This window comes from Rutidosis leptorrhynchoides, chromosome 6 (assembly GCF_046630445.1).
Source record: "Rutidosis leptorrhynchoides isolate AG116_Rl617_1_P2 chromosome 6, CSIRO_AGI_Rlap_v1, whole genome shotgun sequence".
In the NCBI taxonomy this organism is placed as follows: domain Eukaryota; kingdom Viridiplantae; phylum Streptophyta; class Magnoliopsida; order Asterales; family Asteraceae; genus Rutidosis; species Rutidosis leptorrhynchoides.
The window spans coordinates 292,504,192-292,531,102 of record NC_092338.1 but is presented as its reverse complement, the minus strand read 5'-3'; positions in this window follow the sequence as shown (position 1 = coordinate 292,531,102).

The following is a 26,911-nucleotide window of genomic DNA, read 5'->3' as shown; positions in this document are numbered from 1 at the left end:
TATTATATTTATATTATTAAAATCCGTCGGCAAGTAAAGATCCAAATTAGAGTGAGCTGGAAATTCAAACTCCGCGACTCGCAGAGTTTGAAAGGGAAATTGACCGCGACTTGCGGAGCACTCAAATCCAAATCTGCCTATAAAAGGCAACGCATTTTGATCGTTTTAAATATCAATCCATCAATCTCTCTATCTATATGTAAACGTATACATATATATTTATTTTTTAATTGTAATTTTAATTTTAAATCCTAATAATAAGGGTATGATAGCGAATGTTGTAAGGGTGTAAGTCGAAATTCTGTCCGTGTAACGCTACGCTATTTTTAATCATTGTAAGTTATGTTCAACCTTTTTAATTTAATGTCTCGTAGCTAAGTTATTATTATACTTATTTAAGCCGAAGTAATCATGATGTTAGGCTAATTACTAAAATTGGGTAATTGGGCTTTGTACCATAATTGGGGTTTGGACAAAAGAACGACACTTGTGAAAATTAGACTATGGGCTATTAATGGGCTTTATATTTGTTTAACTAAATGATAGTTTGTTAATTTTAATATAAAGATTTACAATTGGACGTCCCTATAAATAACCATATACACTCGATCGGACACGATGGGCGGGGTATTTATATGTACGAATAATCGTTCATTTAACCGGACAAGGGAATGGATTAATAGTCTATGGAATTATTAAAACAGGGGTGAAATTATGTACAAGGACACTTGGCATAATTGATAACAAAGTATTAAAATCTTGGGTTACACGCAGTCGATAACCTGGTGTAATTATTAAACAAAGTATTAAAATCTTGTTACAGTTTAAGTCCCCAATTAGTTGTAATATTTGACTTCGGGTATAAGGATAATTTGACGAGGATACTCGCACTTTATATTTATGACTGATGGACTGTTATAGACAAAAACCAGACGGACATATTAAATAATCCAGGACAAAGGACAATTAACCCATGGACATAAAACTAAAAATCAACACGTCAAATATCATGATTACGGAAGTTTAAATAAGCATAATTCCTTTATTTCATATTTAATTTCCTTTATTTTATATTTAATTGCACTTTTAATTATCGCACTTTTATTTATTGTTATTGTATTTAATTGCACTTTTAATTATCGTACTTTTTAATTATCGCAAGTTTATTTTATCGCACTTTTATTTATCGCAATTTCATTATCGTTATTTACTTTACGTTTTAAATTAAGTCTTTTATATTTTTTATATTTTACATTAGGTTTTAACTGCGACTAAAGTTTTAAAATCGACAAACCGGTCATTAAACGATAAAAAACCCCCCTTTTTAATAATAATATTACTTATATATATTTGTATTTTTTATAAATTAAAACTAATATAGCGTTTAGCTTTGTTTAAAAGATTTCCCTGTGGAACGAACCGGACTTACTAAAAACAACACTACTGTACGATTAGGTACACTGCCTATAAGTGTTGTAGCAAGGTTTAGTTATATCCGTTCTATAAATAAATAAATATCTTTTGTACAATTGTATCATATTTAATAGTATTTCGTTGTAAAAATTAAGCTATTTCATATACACCTCGCATAACATCAAGTATTTTTGGCGCCGCTGCCGGGGAACGCCGAAGCGAAACACCACACACATAAAAAAAAGTTTATTAAGTTTTAATTAGTTTTTGTAAAATATATACTTTTTAAATATTAAAAAAATATAAAAAATTTAAAACCGGAAAAAAAATATATATAATATTATTTTTAAGATTTTTATTTATAAAATTATATAGTATTTTTATTTATATTTTAGTTTTTAAATATAAGTTTTATTTATTTAATATAAATATTTTATATAATTATTAAAATAGAAAAATAATATATATATATATATATATATATATATATATATATATATATATATATATATATATATATATATATATATATATATATATATAATATTAAAAACGAAACCTGTCAAACGAAACCACCTAATCTGAAATTTCATACCCTGCGACTCGCGGAGTTTGTTGCCAGGTGTACCGCAACTCGCAGAGCCACCCTGACACGAGCAGAACCCTAATTTGGCATTTATTACGGAGTATAATTTAATTATTATTATTATTAAAACTTAATTAGGTTTATATTTAATATTAATATTTAGTTTTAGTTTTTAAATTAATTTGTATTTTAAATATTAATTAGTATTATTAAATATATATATATAAATTAATACTTTTATAAATAAAAATAAATAAATAATATTTTTATAAAAATAAATAATTTTATCAAATTTAAGCTTATTTTTATTTTTGTATCTTTTTATCATTTAATCGTAATATTTGTATTTTTATTTGTTCGTAGCTAGTTGTAAGTTCTAGTATTTTGCCGTAGCTTATTTTCATTTTTAGATTTTTAGGCTTTGCCGTAAAATCCCTTAAGTGCTTATTCCTTAGACTAAGATTTAGGTGTTTTAGAATTTTGCGACGCCGTTTTTCGCGCTACTTTCTTATTTTTATTTTTCGACGCTCATTTTGCGACCTTTTATTTTTTCGACACTCTTCGACGCACAATCTTTTTTCTTTCTTATTTCTCGTCATTCTAGTTTTTAGGACTTAGAATTTTCTCTATTTCTTATCTAATATTTCTTTAAATTGCGAAAATTTATTTTAAGTGATTAAATTGATAGACATCAAAATTTTCTGGTTCGTAGTAATAGTTGGATTTGTACGTGGACCGGGTTATTGGAGCCAAAAAGTACTCAATTATATTGAGACCAAAAAAATCCTGCCCCTCTGCTGCATCTTTTGGCTATTCGAAACGTGGGCAAAATCAGAAAAGTCTATTAATTGGATAACTTATATAATTTTTCTTTTCTTTTAAAAACTAATAGGATATTCAGTGAATGCACTGAGCAAGACGTTCACCACCTTTTGTACGTTCACCACCTGTAACCAGATCAAGACATCTAGCTAATATTGTCGCCGTTGATTTTTCTTTAGAATCGTCATCCAGTCGACCAAGTACTCCAATTCAAATTTCCGATAATCCATTTTTTGAACCCGACCTCACAATTGAGAATCCGGAGAATATTCAGGGACAATTCATAGATCCTGAACCATTAATTTTTCCTCCGGAACCACCAATCATTCAAACAGAGATTGTTGAGAAATGAACCATTAAATCAGAATCCTCTAGTGATTCAGATTCAACAAATTCAATCATGGAAAATCTGGAACCTTTAAGTATGGAAGATCAAATGAGAGCTAAACGCACTGGTCAAGGTCACGCAATTACTCATCCAGACATCAATGCGCCAGATTATGAAATCAAAGGACAAATTCTACATATGGTGACTAATCAATGCCAATTTAGTGGTGCGTCGAAGGAAGATCCAAATGAACATCTTCGTACCTTTAATAGGATCTGCACTCTATTTAAAATAAGAGAAGTGGAGGATGAACAGATATATCTCATGTTATTTCCCTGGACTTTAAAGGGAGAAGTCAAAGTTTGGTTGGAATCGTTACCTGAAGGGGCGATTGATACATGGGATGTTTTAGTTGAAAAATTTCTTAAACAATTCTTTCCGGCATCTAAAGCCGTAAGACATCAAGGAGAAATGGTTAGGTTCACACAGAAACCGAATGAAACTCTATATGAGGCGTGGACAAGATTTGGAAAGTTATTAAGAGGATGTCCGCAACATGGTTTAGACACTTGTCAAATAGTACAAATATTCTACCAAGGATGTGACATCACTACAAGGAAAGACATCGACATAGCAGCTGGTGGTTCTATTATGAAGAAAACAGAAACTGATGCTTATAAAATTATTGATAACACTGCTTCCCACTCACATGAGTGGCACCAAGAAAAAGATATCGTTAGATCATCTAAAGCAGCTAGAGCCGATTCTAACCATGACTTAGATTCCATTTCCGCAAAGATAGATGATGTCGAGAGACGAATGGAAAAGATGACTAAGGATATACACTCAATATGAATTAGTTGTGAGCAGTATGGAGGACCACATTTCACAAAAGATTGTCTCAGTATTGAACTAACAATGGAACAAAGAGAGAATATTTCATACATAAACCAAAGGCCTGGAAATAATTATCAGAATAATTATCAACCGCCAAGACCAATTTACAATCAAAACCAGAATTATAACAGAAATATTCCATACAACAACTAACAAGGTCCTAGCAATCAACAAGTATCCAACAATACTTACAATCAGCAAAGACCTAATTTTCAAAACAAACCACCACAAACCGATGATAAAAAGCCAAATTTAGAAGATATGATGACGAAGCTAGTTGAATCTCAAACACAGTTTTTCACATCTCAAAAACAAACGAATGAACAAAATGCTCAAGCATTTAGAAATCAACAAGCTTCTATTCAAAATCTAGAACAAGAAGTAAGTAACCTAGCAAGGTTAATAGGTGAAAGAAAACCGGAAAGTTTACCTAGTGAAACAAATGCTAACCCCCGGAATGAAACAGCTAAAGCCATTACCACAAGAAGTGGTATTACACTTAAACCACCTGAAATACCTGTAATTTCTGATGAAGCTATTCCTACTCTACAAGAACCACAACCTGATCAAGATAAGGAAAAAGAACCGGTAGTTGAAAAGGTTAATGAAGATAACACAGTTAAGGCTAAACCTTATGTTAAATCATACCAACCACCACTTCCTTACCTGAGTAAAATGAAAAAATAGAGACTTGAAGCCGAGCAATCCAAATTTTTGGATATGTTTAAACAGATAAATGTAAATCTTCCTTTCATTGATGTAATTTTAGGAATGCCTAGATATGCTAAATTTCTGAAAGATCTAATCTCGAATAGAAAGAAAATGGAAAAACTCTCGGCTGTTACTATGAATGCTAATTGTTCTGCAGTGCTGTTGAATAAGATACCAGAAAAATTATCTGATCCAGGAAGTTTCACAGTTCCATGTTTTCTGGGTAGTCTTAGTTCAATAGAAGCATTGGCATATTTAGGTGCTAGTATAAATTTAAAGCCGTATTCACTATACACTAAACTAGACCTTGGAGAATTGAAACCAACAAGAATTAGTATACAACTAGCCGATAGATCAATAAAATATCCTAGAGGGATAATGGAGAACATGCTAGTTAAAGTTGGTACTTTAGTATTTCCAGTAGATTTTGTTGTTCTGGACATGGAAGAAGATTCTCAAGTTCCTCTCATATTAGGAAGACCATTCTTAAACACGGCTAAAGCAATGATAGACGTGTTTGGTAAGAAACTGACCCTAAGTATGATACTGCTCAGAGATCGAAACCAAGACCAAAAATCCAAGAAAAGTGAGGTGCGCTCAGCGCACCACTAAGGGTGCGCGCAGCACACAATGCCATATTTTGATCAGAAGATTTCTTGGACGAAACCAAAGTGCGCCAAGCATAGTGCGCGTCGCGCACTACTGTGCGCTCAGCGCACCCCTCCACGCACTTTTACCAGTAAAGTAGATTTGAACGTGCGATGTCGAGCTGTAAAGCAAATGTGTAGTAGGTGAACTGTGCGCGCATCGCACTCTCTTTGGTGCGCTTGGCGCACCCCACTTTCCAGCTACTGTTCAGCCTATTTAATTCCATGTCCAGCTTCATTTCAAAGGGTACCAGTTTCTTTTCTATTCTGAGACTAAAACATACGAATTAAAGTAATTCTTGGGCTTATCAAAGTGTAACACCCCGTTTTCCCCGTATATGATTTATAGGTGTATTGTGTATGTACGACAGGCGTATGAAGGGTTCGATACATGTTCGGGTGTTAAAGTCTTGTATGTGAGAAAATGAGTCAGGACACGTTGAGTGTCGCGGTGCGACAAAGGGAGCCGCGGCGCGGCGTTTCGAATAAATCCAGATCAGAAGTTAGGTTTAAAATGATCCCAGACTTAGTCAAATGTCGCGGCGTGACATTTAAGGCCGCGGCGCGGCTAACTGCACGAACTGCACCAGATTCTTGTAATATTAAATGAAGTTCAAGGGCAATTTGGTCTTTTCGCGTTTGAGCCAGATTTGAGGATTTAACCTCATCCATTCATTTCATTTCTCATTTTAATTTCCCTTTTCTTTTCATTTTTCCTCTCAAACTCAAACACCCATTTGATTTCAAAAGGATTTTTGGAAAGGAAGGATCGGGAGTTGATCTTTGGCGTAGTTGACAAGTGTGTTCTCCTTGTTCTTAACTACACGGTGATACTAGTGGTAAGCTCTAACTTCGAATTTCATTTTCGTGTTCATCATTCAAATTTGGGGCTTTTGATTGTATGATTCATAGATGGAACCCATTTAGTTGTTAATTGAAGATTAACACCAAGATTCGGGTTTATAAGTGTTAAAGGCGGGTTTTGGGTTGGTTAATGATTTAACCATGTTTAAGACTTGAGAATGGTGTATAATCACTAGTATTAGTGATTATTGGTGCTTTGGAGACCTTTAGGGTTCTTGTGGTTGACTAACTTTGACTAGAGTCGAAATTAGGGTTTGTTGAGGATTATAACCCGAATGTCGATTCGTTGAGGTTTATAAACTTGAAATGGATTAAGTTGATGTATGAAATCGAGTTAAACATGTTTTGGTGTCAAAACTTGTAAATGGTGAGATTTTGACCTTATGGGTCAAAATTAGGGTTTATGGGCGATTTTGAGAACGATAAGTGTTTAACACTTGTGTTCGGGTTTAATTGGCATATTATGACCATTATCACTTGTGTTAGTGATTATTGGTTAGTTTGGGCGCGGTTTGTCCTTGGAAGTGCATTTGGGTAAAAATTGCACTAAGTGTCGAATTGGGTTGGTTTGTAGATACAATCTAAGTGTGTTGTTGAATTTGTGATAATGGAATAGGTACTTTCCATTGATGAGTTGCGGATTACTTGGAAGCATTCTTCAAGGCGACAGGTGAGTGTTAATATCCTATATGCATATGTATGTGTAGGATGGGTGCGGGTCGGGTGAAGGGGGTCCTCATTTATAGAGCACACTTCTCGTATAGGTGGAATTGTTGGACTTGTGTATAGGTCCAATTGGCACGATTGTGCGTTTTGGTTGACTACCTTGGCGAGGTGCACACTTTGTGTGTACGTTATCACATGGGCGTGTGATGTGGATTATATAACCCCAATGGCGAAGGGTTAATATTGTGAGTGGAATATCTATGTATGTATGTATATGTTTTATGTGCCCGTAGTAATGGTGCCACATAGCCGTTTTTGTGACCATAGTTGTGGGACATAGCCGTTTTGTCCAATTGATAATTATGCACATAGCCGTGTTTGTGCATATGGTGGTGAGTAATAGCCGTGTTTTACTCCCACGTTGTTGCCCGTATTAATTGTTGCACATAGCCGTGTTTGTGCACATGATTGTGAGTAATAGCCGTGTTTTACTCACACATTGAACAAGTGATGCCATAGCCGTTTTTAGAACACTTGGGGGTGATGCCATAGCCGTTTTTGGAACACCTCGGGGGTTAGCATGCCATAGCCGTGTTTGGAAGCTAACAGTTGTTATGAACATCGATGACTTGTTTCGCGAAGTCATTCCCTTGCGAAGATTTGGTTAACCATGGTTATTGTGTTGTAAGCATAAGCAAATTATGTTATTCGATATATATATATATATATATATATACGTATAATGTTGTATTGTCGTGATGTAGCTAACCCTCTGGGTGTAGCTTATTGGCATTGTTCACATCGTCGTTGGTGAACTTATATTTTGTTTATGTATCTTTAGCTCGTTTCTTAGTGATCTTACGGTATGCTTAGTGTAGTTGCCTTATACATGGATGCTTCGGTATGCGGTATTTGATATTTGTGTGGTGTGTCCATCTTATACATATATATATGTATGTAGTATATTTTCACTCACTAAGCGTTAGCTTACCCTCTCGTTGTTGATATTTTTATAGGTTCGCATGCTTGGCGGCTCGGGTAAGCTTGGGGATTAGAGATCTTGGCTAGGTTGCTTAGAAGATCTTGCTTTTGTATTCGATTAGGACTTGGGTAGCGTAGTCCCAAATCACCATGCTCGGTTTTGGTTGGAAAATAAACTAGTCGGGTCGTGTATGTCCGTTTGGACAACTAACTAATGCATTAATTGTTTTAAGGTTTAATAAACCATCTATTGTATTAAAGATGTTTATAGAAACACAATTGGGACCTAGAGTATTATTTAACGCGTATTAAAAGGAAAAATTTTATGGGCCGGTTTTAATACGGGTTAGGGCTGTTACAAGTGGTATCAGAGCATGGTCTAAGGGATTTAGGCGACTTGAGATAGGTGCCTAGACTTAGACTTTTGTGTGTGCTTATTTGTTGCGGGACTTATAGGTGAACGGGTTGGAACGGGTTATAGCTAGTGCCTTATTTGTAGGTGGACTAACTAGGATTTTTGGCTTGTGTTGTGATGCTATTCCCTTGTGTGTGTTTATATTGTGTGGAATCATCGTTGTGTTGGTTATATCATCGAGCGAGGCGTTCGTTGTACTAACGAGTTGAGACGACGTGTGTGCGTAATAAGGACTTGCAAACCTTATTACGGGTGCAAATCATGTCTAACAAGTGATGTACGACGAGTGTTGAGCAAGATGGGGCGGTGTTATGCGTGTTGCTTTATACGTTCGTGATCTAATCGTTTTGCATTCTTTAGAATGACGACGCGAAAAGAGATCGAGACGAATGACGAGGAGTTTAACTCTAGAGTTGCGGCCGCCGTTGCGGAGCAAATGAGTGTGTTTCGAGAAGAAATGGATAGGAAGTATTCCGAATTTTGGGGTAGTAGTGAAATGGAGCGTTGTCTTAAGAGCTTCATGAAGACTAAACCCCCGATGTATGACGGGAAACCGGATCCTTTGGTAAGCACAACTTGGATCTCGGATGTCGAAGGGTGTTTTCGTACTATTGTATGCCCTCCTGAGAAGAAGACGAGACTTGCTACTAGTTTGTTGCGAGGTAGGGCAAAGGATTGGTTGGATGGTAAGATTGATCTTGTAGGTCGTGAAACGTTTATGGCGTTATCGTAGGACGAGTTAAGAAGGAATTCTTCGAGGAGTTCCAGACTTCAGCCGATTTGTCGGAAATGCGTAATGAGTTACGAAATTTGCAACAGGGTTCTATGGATTTGAATACTCTCAAGACGACCTTTATGGCGAAGGCTCGTTTTTGCCCGGAGTATTTGGGGAATGATAATTTGTTGATGCAAGATTTCTATCGAACCTTGAATGATGACTTGAAGAATAAGATTAGCCGGGGTCACGCGAAATCGTTTGCGGAATTACTCGCCGTGGCTAGAGGTTTCGAGTCGTATACGCGATCAAATATTGGTGAACCTTCAAGTGAGAGAAGGGTTGTTTCGTATGGTGCTCCGAGTAAGAGGACTAAGGGTCCGAGTGTGAGCACGGGTGGTACGCAGACGGGTATACCGGATTCTAGTACGTCTCGATGTTACAATTGTGGCATGAGGGGTCACAAGTCTTGGGAATGTTCGGTACCAAAGGGTGATGGTATGGTGTGTTTCAATTGCCAAGAAGAAGGACATCGTAAGTCAGAATGTCCCAAGTTAGCGGGGACGGGTGCGGCAAGGAGACGTTAAGGTATGTTTCATTTTAATAAATATGTCCTTGATTATTTATTATGTGTCGTTGAGTTTGATTTAGTTAAATGCATTGTGTTGTGCGTGTTATTGATATGGGTGATGTTCCTAATGGAAGTACCCTAAGGTGACGTTTTGATTGATGGGTGAAGGGCGTAAGACTTGGTGCAACCAAGCATTCCTTAGTATTGGGAAATGTTTCTACCAAGCCATGTGTGTGGGCTTTGGTGTTCGGATGTTAGAGCGTGTTCGCTCTCATGTTAAAGTTGATGAACCATGAGGTTCGTCGGGTGGATTGAAACCCTTGAAATCGAGTGTTTTGGATCTCGATGTATGTTGGTGAAGGAGTCTACTTGACGCGACATTAGGTGCCTCTTTTATACCTACTAGCGTGGTGTTCAACTCCGATTGTGTTGCGGTTACATTGTACTTAGGGTACCGAAGTGAAACCCTTAAGTACATGAGTGATCGGGTGAAATTTGACAAACTAAAGCAATTGGATGATTGCGAGGGTATAGTTTGTGTAATTGTGGTACACTTTTTGTTCGAAGTGTTTGAGGATAGGTTAAGGTCCTTAGTATGCTCAAGGTTGGAGCAAGATATGGTGATGGGTCGTGTGAACCCAATTGTTGTAAAGTTTACGCTTGGTAGCATTATACGGTTGTACGAGTTGTGGAGATGGAACGTAGTTCCAAGTGGGAGAGTTACACTCCCGCACGAGGAGGCCTTAGGGTGAGATTTCGGATGACATTTTTAGTAGGTCCGAGAATTGTGTTGGGACCTAGTTTTGGTCGGTTTGTGGTAGAGTACAATTTCGGTTAAATTGTACTTATGATTTTGGATTTGAATTATCACCGATGTGGTAATGTGGTAAATCTCGTTGAGAGATAATGGACGTGTTTGACGAGCAAGGTGAAATCCCTCGGTTAAGGGATGTGCGTATCGGATTCTCTTCTAGAGAACTTTTGTTTTGTGCCTATGTTTGATATAGGCAGTTCTTCCTCGATTTGTGTTGGCGTTGTGTACGGATTCGTATGGTGAATGGTTAGTGGTATCCGTTAGGATTCACTATGGTGTAGCAGAGCGCGATGTTACGCTACTCGTTGTTCGAGGCCAAAAGGGCGTTGATTGGTGAAGCATGACCTTCGGGGTCCGCTGACTTCATCATGGTAATTGATTGGTGGAGCATAACTTTCGAGTCCGCTAACTTCATCATGGGAGTATGCGATTGGTGGAGCATAACCTTCGGGGTCCGCTGACTTCATCATGAGCGAGGTGTTATATCGGTGAAGCATGACCGTTGACGGGGTCCGCTGACTTCATCCGGTGTTGAGATTGGTGAAGCATGATCTTCGGGTCCGCTGACTTCATCATGGTAGTGGATCGCGTGTGGTTTCGGATTCACGATGACGCGTGTAGTTTCGGTCATCTTATTGTGGAAGTAAGTCGCGTGTAGTTCGGATTCACAAATGACTCGTGTGGTTTCGGTCATTGTATGGAGGAGTGAGTCTCGTGTAGTTCGGATTCACAAGTGACTCGTGTAGTTCGGTCATTCCTCCGGGATAGTGACTCTCGTGTAGTTCGGATTCACTAAGGCGCGTGTAGTTCGGCCAATTCCGATTATTGTTGTGGTGAAGGTAGTGAGTCGCGTGTAGTTCGGATTCACTAAGGCGCGTGTGTTTTCGGCCAGCCTTCATGTCGTTTGATCTATTGGTTGTTTGATACACCAATGGTGGGGTCGTAAGGACCATGTTGTGTGAACTGTCGGTTGTTTTATACGCCGATGGTGGGGTCGTGAGGATCGTGTTGTCTGATTAGTGATGCGATAGCCGTGTTTCGCTCACATGTTGTTACGGGTGTGACAATAGTCGATTTGGTACACCTTGAGATTTGCGTTTCCATAGTCGTTTTGGGCGCTATCGGTTTTAGCAGTTGGATTATGATGTTACGGTAGTTGCGTATTGGTCGTATTGCGCACTACAAGGGATGTTTAGTGATTGGTGTTATCCGTCAGGATTCGTTTGGTTCGGTCTTCATCGTTTCAGATTGTTGACCTTAGGTTGAGACTTGGTTGCTTTTAGCATTGTACTCAGTAAGGGTACGCTAAGGAGTTGATATCTCGGTACGAGATTGGTTAAATTTCCCGATGTGAGGGATGGAGCAAGTTTTAGTGCTCGGATTGTGGATTTGATAAATCGCGGGTGACGATTTAGTTGTTAAAGGCATTTCAGTGGGAAGAATTGCTTAGGAAACTCGGTTGGGACTTATGTTTGAGGACCGTGAAGTGTGGTCCGTTAGGTTAAGTGACGAGGATAACGAGGACGTGATCGAATCTAAGTGGGGGAGAGTTGTAACACCCCATTTTCCCCGTATATGATTTATAGGTGTATTGTGTATGTACGACAGGCGTATGAAGGGTTCGATACATGTTCGGGTGTTAAAGTCTTGTATGTGAGAAAATGAGTCAGGACACGTTGAGTGTCGCGGCGCGACAAAGGGAGCCGCGGCGCGGCGTTTCGAATAAATCCAGATCAGAAGTTAGGTTTAAAATGATAACAGACTTAGTCAAATGTCACGGCGTGACATTTAAGGCCGCGGCGCGGCTAACTGCACGAACTGGCACCAGATTCTTGTAATATTAAATGAAGTTCAAGGGCAATTTGGTCTTTTCGCGTTTGAGCCAGATTTGAGGATTTAACCTCATCCATTCATTTCATTTCTCATTTTAATTTCCCTTTTCTTTTCATTTTTCCTCTCAAACTCAAACACCCATTTGATTTCAAAAGGATTTTTGGAAAGGAAGGATCGGGAGTTGATCTTTGGCGTAGTTGACAAGTGTGTTCTCCTTGTTCTTAGCTACACGGTGATACTAGTGGTAAGCTCTAACCCCGAATTTCATTTTCGTGTTCATCATTCAAATTTGGGGCTTTTGATTGTATGATTCATAGATGGAACCCATTTAGTTGTTAATTGAAGATTAACACCAAGATTCAGGTTTATAAGTGTTAAAGGTGGGTTTTGGGTTGGTTAATGATTTAACCATGTTTAAGACTTGAGAATGGTGTATAATCACTAGTATTAGAGATTATTGGTGCTTTGGAGACCTTTAGGGTTCTTGTGGTTGACTAACTTTGACTAGAGTCGAAATTAGGGTTTGTTGAGGATTATAACCCGAATGTCGATTCGTTGAGGTTTATAAACTTGAAATGGATTAAGTTGATGTATGAAATCGAGTTAAACATGTTTTGGTGTCAAAACTTGTAAATGGTGAAATTTTGACCTTATGGGTCAAAATTAGGGTTTATGGGCGATTTTGAGAACGATAAGTGTTTAACACTTGTGTTCGGGTTTAATTGGCATATTAGGACCATTATCACTTGTGTTAGTGATTATTGATTAGTTTGGGCGCGGTTTGTCCTTGGAAGTGCATTTGGGTCGAAATTGCACTAAGTGTCAAATCGGGTTGGTTTGTAGATACAATCTAAGTGTGTTGTTGAATTTGTGATAATGGAATAGGTACTTTCCATTGACGAGTTGCGGATTACTTGGAAGCATTCTTCAAGGCGACAGGTGAGTGTTAATATCCTATATGCATATGTATGTGTAGGATGGGTGCGGGTCGGGTGAAGGGGGTTCTCATTTATAGAGCTCACTTCTCGTATAGGTGGAATTGTTGGACTTGTGTATAGGTCCAATTGGCACGATTGTGCATTTTGGTTGACTACCTTGGCGAGGTGCACACTTTGTGTGTACGTTATCACATGGGCGTGTGATGTGGATTATATAACCCCAATGGCGAAGGGTTAATATTGTGAGTGGAATATCTATGTATGTATGTATATGTTTTATGTGCCCGTAGTAATGGTGTCACATAGCCATTTTTGTGACCATAGGTGTGGGACATAGCCGTTTTGTCCAATTGAAAATTATGCACATAGCCATGTTTGTGCATATGGTGGTGAGTAATATCCGTGTTTTACTCCCACGTTGTTGCTCGTATTAATTATTGCACATAGCCGTGTTTGTGCACATGATTGTGAGTAATAGCCGTGTTTTACTCACACATTGAACAAGTGATGCCATAGCCATTTTTGGAACACTTGGGGGTGATGCCATAGCCGTTTTTGGAACACCTCGGGGGTTAGCATGCCATAGCCGTGTTTGGAAGCTAACGGTTGTTATGAACATCGATGACTTGTTTCGCGAAGTCATTCCCTTGCGAAGATTTGGTTAACCATGGTTATTGTGTTGTAAGCGTAAGCAAATTATGTTATTCGAGATATATATATATATATATATATATATATATATATATATATATATATATATATATATATATATACGTATAATGTTGTATTGTCGTGATGTAGCTAACCCTCTGGGTGTAGCTTATTGGCATTGTTCACATCGTCGTTGGTGAACTTATATTTTGTTGATGTATCTTTAGCTCGTTGCTTAGTGATCTTATGGTATGCTTAGTGTAGTTGCCTTATACATGGATGTTTCGGTATGCGGTATTTGATATTTATGTGGTGTGTCCATCTTATACATATATATGTATGTAGTATATTTTCACTCACTAAGCGTTAGCTTACCCTCTCGTTGTTGATATTTTTATAGGTTCGCATGCTTGGCCGCTCGGGTAAGCTTGGGGATTAGAGCTTGGCTAGGTTGCTTAGAAGATCTTGCTTTTGTATTCGATTAGGACTTGGGTAGCGTAGTCCCAAATCACTATGCTCGGTTTTGGTTGGAAACTAAACTAGTCGGGTCGTGTATATCCGTTTGGACAACTAACTAATGCATTAATTGTTTTAAGGTTTAATAAACCATCTATTGTATTAAAGATGTTTATGGAAACACAATTGGGACCTAAAGTATTATTTAACGCGTATTAAAAGGAAAAATTTTATGGGCCGGTTTTAATACGGGTTGGGGCTGTTACACAAAGTGCATCTATGTACTCAAATCATTGAAGAATCAAGGATCATTCAGGAGCTTCATCCAAGATTACTCCTAAAAGGTTAATCTTGTATTACAATGAATTCTATCTTTGTTACTGTTTTGTTTAAGTTTTCAAACATGATTGTTGGCTAATTCCATAATGTTTGTCTAGATTAATAACCAAGGTATTGGATGTAAACTTATTGATTGTATGTATTATGTGTGATAGTTTTAAGCTTGAATCAAGAACATGCTTATTGATGTTAAAATCATTTGTATCACTTTAATTGATATGTTATTGATAAAGAGAACTCTTGTTAATTTATCATATTGATTTACAATCAACTTGTCTTAGATTGATTGCTTACTAAACCGGACCAAGGGGGTAAATTAGAATCAAATGATTAGACGATATAGAGATGAATTGTATGCAACGAACGTTTGTACAATTATTGATAACTATGAACATAGGAATCAAGTTTCAAGCCTTAGAATAGCTAAGTTATCCAATTACAAATACAAGAACTATAGTGAAAAGGGAACCCTTGATCTTGTAATTGTGTGTGCATATTTACTAAAGAGAACTCTTGGTGAATTTAATAGGTAACTTGCACACATAATCATTAAATCGGGCTTTAATATCAAAACTTACATCCAATACCAAGGGTAAAGATCTAGATGAACATTTCATCTTCTTGATCAAACTATCTTACTTGCTTTATTTACAATTGTTTAAAACTAAAAATACCAAAAACAGTTCCTTTACTTATAAAACTAGAAATCCTCTTGATTCGCCCATCGTTAAAGGGCAAAACAAAAATATTTCGTACCTTTCAATTTCATTAACTTAGTTAATCATAATATAGTTTCTAATTGTAGTTTGATACATACAATTGTCCTTGGAACGATGCACAGACTAAACCATTATCTATACTACTACACGATCGGGTACACTGCCCGTAGTTGTGTAATAGTTCTAATAACCGGTATTTTTCCTAATATAAATCATATGACACGTTTTGTACATCACTCCTACATCATTACCAGCCAGAAATCTTACACTATCTGGGTCAACATGTGTTGCCAATGAGTCAGCAGAGTCACAGCTGTACATACAGGCACCTAACTCTGTCTCAATTGAAAGGCTGACTAAATCACCAGTCTGTCCTCAGAGACCAACAACAGATGCAATTGTTGAGTCAAATTTATTTGGTTCTACAGTTGTTAACATAAAATGTTCTTTTGTTTCAGTTCTTAGTAGGGTAGATGAACAGGCAGAGGGGGAGCAAGAAAATGATGTAATTGTTTCTACTGATGAGCTCTTCGTTTTTGCTACTGGTGTTGGTGCTACTGATTTGTCTACTGGTGGTACTGATACTCGTACTGTTGTCTCTACTGCTGCTGGCTCTACTGGAGACAATGTGGCTGCTGGTTCCACTGTTCTTACTGATAATGAGGAGCTAGCTACTGCTGATATTTCTGCTACTTCTCTTACTGTCTCTGGTATAGCTACTTCAACCACTGATTCTGAAGTGGTTGAGGATATGATAATGGAACCTCCTCCTGTACTCGAAAAGGTCATTGATAATATTGTTAAGGAGGTTCTTGATGTTGATGATGCTGCCACTACCATTGTTACTACTCCAACTGCTACTACTACTGAAGTGGTTACTGGTAGTGGCTTACATGATGATGATTCTTCATGGCCTTCATTTCTTCAGGATGTTGGCTATGTTCCAAAAGAGCCACAGATGGATACTGATGCTTCTACTACTGTTATTCCATCTTCTGAGCAGTCATCCGCTGCTGCTACTGGTTCTACGGAACCCATTTTGGATGCTGGTACCTCTGCTACTGCCACTACTGATTCTTCTCAGTCTACTGCTTCTGCTGAGAAGAAACTATATGTGTGCTAGGTACCAGATCCTGATGAAGTTGTACCTAACTTCATCTATAGGGGAGCATCTATCACTCCCAGAGTTGCCTTGCTGGTGGATCAGCTGACTATTGATCCTCAAACTGCCTTAGTGTCAGCCAGCAAATTACCTAGAGAAGAGCTGAATGAACTACTATCTCAGCTTGATCGACCAGCAAGAGAAGAGGTATATGAGAGGTTGTCCATGTTACAACAAGTTAATGAGTAGCCATACTACCATTACTTTGGTATGGCTCCAGCTGCTTCTCCATGGCCTGCTACTTGGAGGCCTCTCAAGTTCATCATCGATCCTACTACTGGTAAGTGTGTGATGTAGAATGTCCCTGATTCGCCAGTACCTTCTGATTCTTCAGCTTCTTCCTCATCATCTTCTTCATCTGATGGTGATGCTGATAAAGGTGCTGGTAAGGGCGAGCCAGTCACTCATGATAATGTGACTTGCTCCAAAGACAAACCAGTGGATCTAACTGATGATGCTGATAATGATGCTGACAAGGATACCAGTGGTTCTAAATATTCGGAAGAAGGTAAAAATGATGGTGATCATGGTGATGAGTCTGATTCTGACCTTCCACATCCACCACCCCACGGAGGTAGTCCCATTGTAGCTGCTAGTGATCGCCCCTCAACCAGCAGTTTTGATGCTAATGAGATAGCTGCCATCTCCACCCTGGCTGTCTATCGAACAGTAGCCAGGATCACACCAGATCTACAATGCACCATCCGCAATACTCTTGTTGATAGAATGACTGAAGCCATACGCAGAGCTGGGGAGGTTACAACTTCATCTATTGAAGTCCAGCTCAGACAAGTATGTGCTTTTGCAGATCTTGCGATGGAAGCCTTCGTCAAACAACATGAAGAGGAGGAGGATCTCAAAAGGTGAATCATCTCTCGCAATGAGTATGCTGATCATATTGCTTGTCTTCAATTTGATTTGGATGCTGCTAATCGCAGAATTCTCTTTCTTAATGAAGAAAATGGGGTATTGGAAGAGAGATTGGATTCGCAGGAACAGCAAATGGCTACTATGATTCCTGCCTCAGCTTATGTACAAATGGTGGAGGTAATGCAACGAATGGCTGCTCTTCAAGCTGATGTTAGGGCTGATGTCCAACAAATGGCCATGGGTGTTGCTAGGAATGAAGTTCAATCTTCAAACCTATGCCTCAGATAATATGGCGTAGATCCTGGTGCCCATCTATCTCCTGCTGATGCTGACTGGAACAGATTTGCTTATTCTGTTCCTGAGTCTGATAGTGACCTTGATGCAAAAGTCTCCCCAGCTCCTGCTTCTGCCCCTGCTGATGACAAAAAGGGGGAGAAGAAGTTTGAAAATAAATCTAAAAAGAGAAAACAATCTGAGGGGGAGCACGAGCATGAAAAGGCTCCAAAACAGTAAAGGAGGGATGGTGATGGTGGTGATGGTACTGGTCAAGGTTCTGGCACTAAGCCCAGCAACGCTCATACTGAAGCAGGTGTCCAGGCAGCTGGTGAATCTCAACCCAGTGTGTCTGCCATATCTGTGGATGATATTGGTTCTGGCAGTAAGCCCAGTGATGTTTCTGAATTGGCTGTTGCTGAATCTTTTGCTGTCTCTCAAACCATTGAACGTAAAATGAAAAGAAAACTGGAGAGGCATCAGAAGAGACAGCAGGAACTAGATGCTGCTTTCAATGCTAAATTTGAGGCGTATGCTGCTCTGAAACAACATAAAATTGAGCATGTACGATCCCTCGATCCTGAAAAGCGTGAAATTCATGATGAACTACTCAGCATTGAAGAACACAAAAGGGCTGCTTTGAAAAGAAATGCTAAGTTCATGATTAAATCAGATAGAAAGAAAGCAAAGTTTTATGCTGAGCGAGCAGGCAGAATTAAGAAGATGACACCTGAACAGATGAGAGATTACTTAGCTTCTACCAAATTAGGAGGAGTGAGAGCTGATGTATTCATGAAATGGCTAGATGCAATGTTAGAAACCAGCCATTCCTCTCGACCAGCATCTTCTGCTCAGTCAGCTACACAACAACATCCAGCAAAAATTATAAACCTTGATGATGATGATACTCAGGGGGAGCACTTAGAAATTGTTCCCTATCTACCTCCACAAGAACCAGTATCAACACAAGAACCATCAGCTGAACCCATGCCAATCGACAAACAAAGGGTGAAATCTGCTCCTAGGGACAACCAGCCCCTAAGGAAAGGACCCCTATTTGAGGCAGCTGATGAATATACTATAGCAGTTGTGCCAGCTGATACTAATCAGTCAGCTGGTACTGAAGACACAGCAAGGAGTGAAGTAAATGAAGACCCAGCCAGTAGTGTACTGCTGGGTGAAATAAGTGTTGAAGACCCAGCCAAGGTGGCTGAGCTGGGTACTAAACAAGATACTGATACTGTTGATCCTATTGATTTCACAGTCTGGGGCAGAGGAGATAATGTATTTGTCCAATCACCTATCTCTGCCCGGACTCTTGCTTATTTTAACAGAACATGGGATGAACATATTAATCAGTTCTCAGTAAGTTCTTCTGGCATAGATGAATCAATCATGTATCCTCCATCTTCCCCAAAACATCATGATAAACACACAACTTGGGAAGATGACTCAGTTGCCCGAGGTGAGCCAGATCTAAGAAGGATGAATCCAGATGAAAGAGAGGCTTACAGGCTGGAGATCACTGTACCTGAATTGCTTGAGCAAAGACAATCAGCTATTTCTGAAAGGATACGCCAAGTTAGATTGCTGCATCATCCTCTTGATCAGCCATTCTACATCACTGCCTTAACTTATGGCATTGAAATTGGCGTGTATCTAAATAACAGTAGTCAAAGGCTACATATTGATGAAGAGAATGCTCAATTTCATGAGGCTCGGCAACTGGGTATGGATCTAAGGCAATATCGCGATGCTCTTAGAACTGTTGAGGGCAGGAAAATGATTGAAATAGCAAAATCCCTGAACATTACTGCCGATGACTATCTTTTGGGTCTAGAAGTTGAAAGGCAAAGAAAGGAGGATGCTGATGCCAAATTTGCTGAGAGGCTAAGGCTTCAGGATGAAGAAGTTAAGTTGGCTGCTGATAAAAAGCAAGATGCTGAATCCCTCAAGCTAGCTAAAGCTATTATTAAGGAACAAGATAAAGCTCTTGATGAACTGGAAGTTGCTGAGAAAGCACCTGCTACTGCTCCTATAGAAACTGAACGAACAATAGAGCTATCCGGTCACTATTATAGGAGCAATTATGGTGATGTACTGACCAGGAGATCAAATCCCAGCAAGATCATCAAAGTGCACAGAGGTACAAAAAGAGCTTTCAGTATCAGCAGGGAAGATAACATTCAAGAGAGAGTAGACTACACCGAATTGAGAACCTTCTGATTCAGTGAATGGATGGAGATATTGGAATACTTCATTGGTAAGGCTAAAAGTGGTATTAAAGATACACTGAAGCCTGAACTCCGAGAGCTCTTCAACAAAGCAACAAAATTTAGGAATGCACCAGTAGTAAACATAGAAGAAGTACTTTCTCAAAAGCCTAAAGGAAAGAAATCTACTGGTGAAGGCCCACACAGAAGAGATCCCATCATTCTACCTCCTCATGTTCTAGTTTATGACCCTGCTGAGCTGTCTTACTTGTTTCCTGAAGCCTGGGCTGCCTAAAAAGTGAAAGAAGAAGAGCTATCTAGTGATGAACTAGAAAAGGATAAAGATAGAGACATATAGCCTTCTAGTGCTCAAATTGTATCTTTTGTTACTTCATTTTTCATTATGATGTTTTGTAATTACTGTATATACTCTGTTGTAATAAAAATGAAATGAGTTTATCTTCAAAATCATATCAAGTTATAAGATATAGATAATTCAGCAAAAGATCCCAAAAACAAACTTAAAAGGGACAAATTTACTGTCTATTTTTCATTAGGTTCCTCAGTGCTGGCTTTAGTGTTTTCTCTAAATGTCATAAGTTTTGTCATCATCAAATAGGGGGAGATTATTGAGTCCCCAAAATAATTAAGGAATTAATTATGACAAAACTGTAATTTATTTGCACTAAAATGTTATGTGCAGCCAGCACAAGTTTGTTTATATATAGACAGTAAATATTGCTGTGTCAAGTGTTCAGTATGCTGCCCAGTCTACCAGCACAAGGTAGAGTGTATTCTTCGAATCAGTACAAGATGAGTACCCAACAATTCAAGAATATCAAGTGACTTGTCATAAGAAGAACCAGTAAACCTGGCAAGTAGCATACAACACAAGACAGCCATGCTCCATTACAAGCATGGTGGTTTCCTGAATGGTCTACATCAATTGTACTATTCAACAGAAGTCAAAGACAAAGTTGAACAGGAAAGGACACGCGTTGGCGGCTGACAAGTGACCTTACAAGACCACGTGGGAATGCAGAAGTTTAACGCATATGCAGACATGTGCTATACTTTGTCAATGACTAGGGAACACAACATTCTATTTGTTTAAATGAATAGTGGTGCCAAACCAAATTGGGGTGTTCCTGCAAATAGCTACCAAAAAGGAAAGAGGAGAGCACGCTCTCTGATGCAGTTGTCCCCACAATTACAGACATCCTATGTACCAGTGGATAATAGAACCATTACACGGTTAATAAACTACTATAAATTGTTATATCCACTATTGTAACAACTAGCGACTCTTGGAGAACTTGCTTAACCTTGTCGGCAAAAATCAAAATATAGCGTTCGAACTCCGCATCAATCCTTAAGGTTAACTCATCCTTCCCCTCATGAATAGGCCCGTCCATTCCATATCCCTCTTCCGTCTTCATTCTAAAGAATGCAATCGATTAGGCAACGAACGAGTACAATCCTACGTATAATCCCGACTCATCTTGCTCGGCAATCATCTTACATCACTTGTCAAATACGATTTGCACCCGTAAAAATGGTAGCTAATCATTATTACGAGTACACGCCGTATTCACTCGTTAGTACCATGACCGCTTTGCTCGATGATATAACCCAACACAAATAAAAATATATTAATAATATCCACATATTAATATATACGTTAGTCCACCCATAAACTAGGACACTATCCGAATTCCTGTTCCGACCAGAAATCCTACAAGTCCCGCACAAATAAGCACACATAAAAGTCTAAGTCTAGGCACCTATCTCAAGTCACCTAAATCCCTTAGACCATGCTCTGATACCACTTGTAACGACCCAAACCAAAACACAAACGAACCCGCGGAAAATATCAAATAATTTTTTTTTGCTGGAACAGCATATGGCGCGGCGCGCCAGGAGGCCGCGCTGAAAGGACCCTTCCTAATCCATCCGGACAAAGTCCACATCGATTATTAACGATTCACAACAGTTGATTACATCGCGAGGTACTTGACCTCTATATAATACATCTTACAAACATTGCATTCATTTTTGAAAAGACAATCTTTCATTACATCTACGATTGACGACATGCATACCATTTCATAATATATCTTACTATAATTGACTTAATAATAATCTTGATGAACTCAACGACTCGAATGCAACGTCTTTTGAAATATGTCATGAATGACTCTAATTAATATCTCTAAGATGAGCAAAAGCACAGCGGAAGATTTCTTTCATACCTGAGAATAAACATGCTTTAAAGTGTCAACCAAAAGGTTGGTGAGTTCATTAGTTTATCATAAACAAACATTTCATAATTTTAATAGACCACAAGATTTCATATTTCCAATTCTCATAAATAAACGTCCCATGCATAGAGACAAAAATATCATTCATATGGATTGAACACCTGGTAACCGACATTAACAATATGTATATAGAATATCCCCATCATTCTGGGATCCTCCTTCGGACATGATATAAATTTCGAAGTACTAAAGCATCTGGTACTTTGGATGGGGCTTGTTGGGCCCGATAGATCTATCTTTAGAGTTCGCGTCAATTAGGGTGTCTGTTCCCTAATTCTTAGATTACCAGACTTAATAAAAAGGGGCATATTCGATTTCGATCATTCAACCATATAATGTAGTTTTGATTACTTGTGTCTATTTCGTAAAAACATTTATAAAAATTGCGCATGTATTCTCAGCCCAAAAATATAAAGGGTAAAAAGGTAAATGAAACTCACCTGACAACTTTAGAAATAAATCACAGAGATGTGACCGAAAATCGGAATGCAAGTAACCGTAGACCCCAACCTAGAGAGCATATGTTGGTCAATAAGTGTCTAATAAGCTAGGTCGGTCTATAGGGTTCGTATAGTCTTATTGCTCAAGTCCTACTCATAAATTTAGCAAAATTTAGCAAAAGTCAACAAAAGTCAAATTAAGTCAAATGTAAGTCAAACGCAAGTCAAAGACAGTCAACATAGTCAACACCAGTCAACAATCTCATAATATTACTCAAGTTGGTCAAATAGTCAAATATAGGTCAAACTTAAGTTATACATTTTTATTTAGTAAAAACAATATTATTTACATATATGTATATGTAGTAACTTTACAGCTGATTTCGGGTCCCACCAAATCCGATATAATACTTTGGGTTGTGACCGTTGGAAAGTATGTCATCCCACCTTTCTATAGACAGTTTATTTGACAAAGAGGGAGTTACAGTTTGAAAGTTATGACCTCGCGAAAACAGTCCTTCAAAACACTAAATGCTGAGTTTTGCTGTTGTTAACAGCATTGGATCAGCCCTGATGTTCCATTTTCGTACTCGTTTTAGACCAGTTTAGTCTCGACAAAATCATACATATAACATATCGTTTTAAAGCTTGTCATAAATACTTTCAATATCAATTAATGGTTTTTATCCAAACTTAACCAATTTCAACTTATGAGTCCGCAAAGTAGGCTCGAGAGTCATTTTTGACACTTTTGTTAAAAATGCTAAGACTTTCGGTTAACGATCCAAATTTGAATCCGGCTGACCTGAGTTAACCAAATTTGTATCACAGCTCAAAAATGACATTTTAGATGTGTTGGTGACTTCCGTTTTCCAAAATTATGCATATGGGTCAATTTATTCACGTTTGACCCGAATAGGTCATAAATCTCTCTTTAAACCAAAATAGACCCAAAACTCATTTTTAAAGCACCAAAACTTGCAGGCATACTTAAATCAACATATAGAATTTGTTTACGCTGACCGTTATCCATTTTGACATTTTTAGACTCTAACGGGTCAAGTGTCCAAATGGACGGTCCAAGTTCGGGTGTCCATTTTCGAATGCACTTATCTCAAAATCTAGAAACTTTTAAGATACAACACCTATATGAAAAATTAACTACTAATCATGAAATTTTCAAATATAAAATCTACATTTTCCAGAACTCAAGTTAATTAAACATATTGGCCTGTTTAGTTTGTACTTAACACGTATTGTCACAAATTTTCACGCGCGTCATACAAACAACGGACATAATTCATAACACATAAAACATGGTAACATGGAAAACTCCAGATCAAAAGTAGACTCAAAATCGATTCCAAAAAGTCTAGCCAGGGCCTCATACGATGTCTACAAGTCGGGTTTCAGAAGAGGTACATTTATGGTTCGCTAAATCAGTTTCTGACTGCGCACCAATCTCGTAATGGCTATAACCGGAGCTAGGGACATGCAAATCAAGCTAGGTCAGTGGTCCTAGTTCAAGGACAAGTCAAATTACCACATATCCAAAAATGAGAAACTTTTGTTTAGCCAATTGGTGCAGTTTATTCAATCAATTTGGACATTCTGTTTCAGCTCAATTCAGAAGTTACCAAATCTACGGCCTTAGTGTGCACAATGTATCGGGTTTCAGAGGTTTCAATAAACTAGACATTTATCACATAACATACAAAGTTCGATAATACAGAAGGCCAAGGTCTTAAAAGGTGTACAACTCTTACTATAAAACTATAGGTGCATACGTTACAGATTTGGACAGAATGCAGGTTACCATTTCGACAAGCACATTACTCAAGCTTCACAAATCCAAATGATGCAAGGCCTAGATGAAACGTTAACTAAAACATATGAAATTTTCAGATATGCAAAGTCCTAAATCACTATCATACTTCAAATAAATTTAAAAGTCAGTTTTATAATACTGAGCAAATCAGTTTTTCATATACGATCAATTAAGCATAACGGGAGTATTACAAATCCAAATAGCATGATATCCTAGTCTAACTTGAGTGTTTTTAAATCCTCTACACAATTATGATCAGTTTAAAATTCAATTCTATGTCCATTTTTCCAGAATTCGACATAATCACATATTCATCACAAAAACTTCAATCAATCATATCTTAAGCATACGGTAATGAAAATACGCGAATCTAAAGCCTAAAATTATTAATTTTTCGAGAGGATTTTAATTATATCATAATATTTAACATTCAAGAAAACCAAGTTTCTGTAACCACACAAAACAAATTCGGGATTAAACATAAACACATCAAACGAGCAATATAACACATACAATCATGTATAATCATATAGACTTGAGCAATAGACACTATATCTACCCTAATATGTAACAAAAACATGAAAACCCAAAAATTTGAGTTTTTAAAACTTACACAAATCATGAAATTGTTGATATGGATGTGTAGAGCTCTTCGAGAGGAATCCGAATATATAAAAGATTTTATGATCCATCAAGTTTTTAAGGTGTTCTTGAGTGATAAAAGATTGATGATGATGATGAATAGTAGTGGGTGTTCTTGAGAGAAAAAATTGGGTGTTTGATAAAATGAATCTGGAAAGGGCAATAATATAGATAGATTAGATAAGGTCACGGGTGTTTTACTAGTTAATCACGGGTATAGATATAACACGGTGTAATAATTAAATAAACTCGGGTATTAAATGTGTAGTCACGGGTTGGTATTTAATTTTTATCTGTTATCTAAAACCCAATGTATTTTAGTTTAATATGATTCAATGATTGGTTAATTTTATATTTATAAAAATTATATATATATATATATATATATATATATATATATATATATATATATATATATATATATATATATATATATATATATATTGTTTTAAACCTTTTAAAATTCTTGACGTCATACCTAGTTGGTGTGTTTCATTATTTATTATATTTTTAATAAGCCTATAATTTATAAAACTCATTTTCGGATCATCGTTTATTTTAAAATCACATAAGTTCCTTTTTAACTCGTTTACTATCAATTGAATGACAATTGAGCGTTACCGTTATTTACTAAATAACTTCGAAATCACTAAATATATATTCTATACACTTTATCTATATGTATATATACTTTCTAAATAATATTTATTATATATTATTATTATTTACGTAATTAATTCTAACAATTACAATATATAATATTTCATTTTATTATTTACATATATATATATATATATAATTATATACATATCTATTTACAAGTAATCGTATTGTGAGTCGTCGGGAAAAGTCAAAGGTCAAATGGATTCATAAAAATAGTTCAAAATTTTTGAGACTCAACTTTACAGACTTTGCTTATCGTGTCGAAATCAAATAAGAATTAAGTTTAAATTTGGTCGGAAATTTCCAGGTCGTCACACGCGCGGCGCGCCATTCTGGTCTGTCCCAAAAGTCTTGAAATGCTAAAAAGATTGGCCACTTCCCGACATAATTAGACAAAACGCTTTTAACAACATATTCAAATATGTAAAACTAACACATTCCATTAATAAAATGAGTTTTACGAAGCGGGGCCCACATCGGCCGTTTTACGAGTTTAATTCAAAATATGAGTTTCGACCATCAAAAAGTTTAAGTACCAAACTACACTACGAGCATGGTGTTTGGGATTAAACTACCCAAGTCTCGGTCAAACTCCAAAAGCTAAAAATCCCAAAAGCATTCTCTAACAACGACGGGATCTTTAATCCAAGATGATACCCTTACCCTTGTCCACAACCGAACCTATAAAAAGGTAAACAACGAGAGGGTAAGCAAAGCTTAGTGAATGCAATAATTATACACATACATATATAATATACCTACTTGCAAATCACTTACTCAAACTCCGCAAACATGCTAGCAACACAATTAGCTTATAATCTCGAATACAAGCTAGAAATCTCCAATACCACAAGCTAGCATATGCAACGCATGTAATATAATTCGAATAATATATTATGCTTACACTTACAACACAAATAACCATGGTTAACCAATCGTACAAGGGAATGGCGCTCGCGAAAACGCCATCGGTGTTCATAACATCCGTTAGGGTACTTAACACCGCGTATCACTAACCCCTAGGGTGGCACCTTAACACCTCGTCACTTCACCCCGAGTGGCATCTTAACACCTCGATGCTTCACTCATTATTTTACGGAGTAGTGTCTTAACACCTCGACACTACACCCCTA